The sequence below is a fragment of the Arachis hypogaea genome, chromosome 6, assembly GCF_003086295.3.
Source record: "Arachis hypogaea cultivar Tifrunner chromosome 6, arahy.Tifrunner.gnm2.J5K5, whole genome shotgun sequence".
Classification (NCBI taxonomy): domain Eukaryota; kingdom Viridiplantae; phylum Streptophyta; class Magnoliopsida; order Fabales; family Fabaceae; genus Arachis; species Arachis hypogaea.
Window position 1 is genome coordinate 41,566,193 of NC_092041.1, and position 4,301 is coordinate 41,570,493.

General features: G+C 40.1%; 1 non-coding gene across 1 annotated transcript; it reads left to right on the forward strand.

Annotated features, from left to right (window-relative positions):
• The first annotated feature begins 3,527 nt into the window (after positions 1-3,527).
• LOC112699998 (small nucleolar RNA R71) lies at positions 3,528-3,631 on the forward strand. The gene has a single exon (XR_003152926.1). It is a non-coding gene; the product is annotated as a small nucleolar RNA R71 (small nucleolar RNA).
• Positions 3,632-4,301: the final 670 nt, after the last annotated feature.

Here is a 4,301-nt window from a genome sequence, read left to right on the forward strand (position 1 = left end):
AACGCCAACTTGTTGCCCTGTTCTGGCATTAAACGCCACTCTGGTGCCCATTTTTGGTGTTAAACGCCAGCTCGTTGCCATGTTCTGGCATTAAACGCCACTCTGGTGCCCATTTCTGGCGTTAAACGCCCATAATGGTGCCAGATTGGGCGTTTAACGCCCATTCTGCTACTCTTATTGGCGTTTGAACGCCAGTAAGCTTATCCTCCAGGGTGTGCTATTTTTTAAGCTATTTTTGATTTTGCTTTGATTTTTGTAGTTGTTTTTGTGACTCCACATGATCATCAACCTAAAGAAAACATGAAATAACATAGATAAATAAAATTGGGTTGCCTCCCAATAAGCGCTTCTTTAATGTCAATAGCTTGACAGTGAGCTCTCATGGAGCTTCACAGATGTTCAGAGCATGGTTGGGGCCTCTGATAAACCACTATTTTATGGTTTATATTGTATTTAATTGAGTGGTTTTATCAAACTTTTCACCCACTTATTCATATGATTTGCATGTATTTACAATTCCTTCCTAAAAATATCCTATGATTAATAACTTGCTTCCTAAGGACCTTTTTGTTGTATATTTTTATCTTCCTTCGTACCATTCGATGCCTTGATCTGTGTGTTAAGTGTTTTAGGCTTCATAGGGCAGGAATGGCTTAGAGAATGAAAAGAAAGCATGCAAAAATGGAAGGAACACAAGGAATTGAGGAGATGACCAGCGAGAAGTCACGCGGTCGCATGGCTCACGCGACCGCGCGAAATAGAAGGAATCACCGTGACGCATTTGCGTGCCTGATGCGATTGCGCGGATTGGAAGCTTCACGAACGACGCGAATGTGTGGACGACGCGCACGCGTGGAACGAAAAACGCTGAGTGACGCGATCACGTGTACGACGCGGACGCGTGACGTGCGTGATCTGCAGAATTACAAAAGTCACTGGCAGAGATTCTGGGCCGCCTTTCAACCCAATTTTCAGCCCAAAATCACAAATTAAAGTCAGGAAAGATGCAGAGACTCGGGTGAGGAATTCATATCAGATCATAATTCAATTTTAGGTTTTAGATATAGTTTTTAGTGAGAGAGGTTCTCTCCTCTCTCTTAGGTTTTAGGATTAGGATTTCTTTTGTCATTAGGATTACTTCATCGTATCAGGTTCAATAATTTATGTTTCTCTTCTACTTTTGTTTACTCTAAAGCTTTTATTTGTGTTTGATTTATGTTGCCCAATTGGCTTATGAATATTTTCTATGTTAGAATTGACATCTCCATTCAGTTTAATTTGAGGTATTCCAGTTATTTATGATTTTTATCTAGCTTTTTATATTCTTGGCTTTAATTGATTAATTGGTAACTCTTGAGTTGTCAAACTCATTGTTGACTGAAAATTGGAATTCTTCAAGAATTAACTCGAGTTCCAATAACTCTAGCCTTTTCCAAGGAAAGACTAGGACCTGAGGAACCAAACTTATTCCATCCACTTGACTTACCTACATAGTTAGAGATTAACTTAGTGGGAGAAAAATCCAATTCTCATCACAATTGATAAGGATAACCAGGATAGGACTTCCAGTTTTCATACATTGCCAAGAGTTTTATTAGTTATTAACTTATTAATTCTTGCAATCTATTTCTCTTGCTTAAAACCTTTTTCAAACCCAAACACTATTTTTCCATAACCAATAATAAATCATACTTCCCTGCAATTCCTTGAGAAGACGACTCGAGGTTTGAATACTTCGGTTTATAAATTTATTGGGTTTGTTACTTGTGACAACCTAAACGTTTGCGAAGGGATTTTCTGTTGGTTTAGAATCTATACTTACAACACGACTATATTTTTACAAAATTCTTTACTAGCAAAAATCCTAACGTCAGCCTCTCAACACCAAACTTAGAGTTTGGTTGTAGCCTCTCAACACCAAACATAGAGTTTGGTTGTGGCCTCCCAACACCAAACTTAGAGTTTGAGTGTGGAGGCTTTGTTTGACTCTGTATTGGGAGAAGCTTTTCATGCTTCTTCTTCATGTGTACAGAAGGAGAACCTTGAGTCTTGAATACAAGGTAGTCCTCATTCAATTGAAGAACCAACTCTCCTCTGTCAACATCAATCACAGCTTTTGCTGTGGCTAGGAAAGGTCTGCCAAGGATGATGGATTCCCTAATCTTTCCCAGTGTCTAGGATTATGAAATCAGCAGGGATGTAAAAGCCTTCAACCTTTACTAGCACGTCCTCTACTTGTCTATAAGCCTATTTTATTGATTTGTCTGCCATCTCTAGTGAGATTCTTGTAGCTTGTACCTCAAAGATTCCTGGTTTTTTCATTACAGAGAGTGGCATGAGGTTAATACCTAACCCTAGGTCACACAGAGCCTTCTCAAAGGTCATGGTGCCTATGGTACAGGGTATTAAGAATTTACCAGTATCCTGTTTCTTTTGAGGTAAACTTTGCTAAACCCAGGTATTCAGTTCATTAATGAGCAATGGAGGTTCATCCTCCCAAGTCTCATTACCAAATAGTTTGGCATTCACCTTCATGATTGCTCCTAAATACTGGGTACTTGCCCTTCAGCAATGTCTTCATCTTCTTCAGAAGATGAATAGTCATCAGAGCTCATGAATGGTAAAAAAAAGTTCAATGGAATCTCTATGGTCTCTGTATGAGCCTCAGATTCCTTTGGTTCTTCATTGGGGTACTCCTTAATGGCCAGTGGACGTTCCCTGAGGTCTTCCTCATTGGGAATCACTGCCTTTTCACTCTCTCCAGGTTCGGCCATGTTGGTTACAGTTATGGCCTTGCACTCTCTTTTGGGATTCTCTTCTGTATTGCTTAGGAGAGTGCTAGGAGGAGTTTCAGTAACTCTTTTACTCAGCTGACCCACTTGTGCCCCCAATTTTCTGATGGAGGACCTTGTTTCATTCATGAAACTGAGAGTGGCCTTAGATAGGTCAAAGACTATGTTTGCTAAGCTAGATGGGTTCTGCTCAGAATTCTCTGTCTGCTGCTGAGAGGATGATGGAAAAGGCTTCCCATTGCTAAACCTTTTTCTTCCACCATTGTTATTGTTAAAGCCTTGTTGAGGCTTTTGTTGATCCTTCTATGAGAAATTTGGATGATTTCTTCATGAGAGGCTTCACCCATGTAATTCACCTCTGCCATTGCAGGGTTCTCAGGATCATAAGCTTCTTCTTCAGAAGATGCTTCTTTAGTACTGTTGGATGCATTTTACAATCCATTCAGACTCTGAGAAATCATATTGACTTGCTGAGTCAACATTTTGTTCTGGGCCAGTATGGCATTCAGAGCGTCAATTTTAAGAACTTCTTTCTTCTGAGGCGTCCCATTATTCACAGGATTCCTTTCAGAGGTGTACATGAACTGGTTATTTGCAACCATTTCAATGAGTTCCTGAGCTTTTGCAGGCATTTTCTTCAGGTGAATAGATCCACCTGTAGAATGGTCCAATGACATCTTAGACAATTCAGACAGACCATCATAGAATATATCCAGGATGGTCCATTCTGAGAGTATGTCAGAAGGACACTTTTTGGTCAGTTGCTTGTATCTTTCCCAAGCTTCATAGAGGGATTCACCTTCTTTCTGCTTGAAGGTTTGAATATCCACTCTAAGCTTGCTCAGCTTTTGAGGAGGAAATAATTTGGCTAAGAAAGCCGTGACCAGCTTATCCCAAGAGTTCAGGCTACCTCTAGGTTGAGAGTCCAACTATATTCTAGCTCTGTCTCTTACAGCAAAAGGGAAAAGCATAAGCTTGTAGACCTCGGGATCAACTGCATTGGTCTTAACAGTATCGCAGATCTGCAAGAATTCAATTAAGAACTGAAAAGGATCTTCTGATGGAAGTCCATAGAACTTGCAATTCTATTGCATCAGAGAAACTAATTGAGGCTTAAGCTCAAAATTGTTTGCTCCAATGGTAGGGATTGAGATGCTTCTTCCATGGAAGTTGGAAGTTGGTGTAGTAAAATCACCAAGCACCTTCCTTACATTGTTATTGTTGTTGGGTTCGGCCATTACTTCTTTTTCGAGATTCTCTGTAAGGTTTTCTCTGGATTGTTGTGCTTTAGCTTCTCTTAGCTTCTTCTTCAGAGTCCTTTCTGGTTTAGGGTCAGCTTCAACAAGAATGTTCTTGTCCTTGCTCCTGCTCATATGAAAAAGAAGAGAACATAAAGGAAGAGGAATCCTCTATGTCACAGTATAGAGATTCCTTAAGGTGTCAGAGGAAAATAAGAATAGAAGGGTGCGGTAGATAGAGGCCAATTCGAACATATAAGGAATGAGGGAG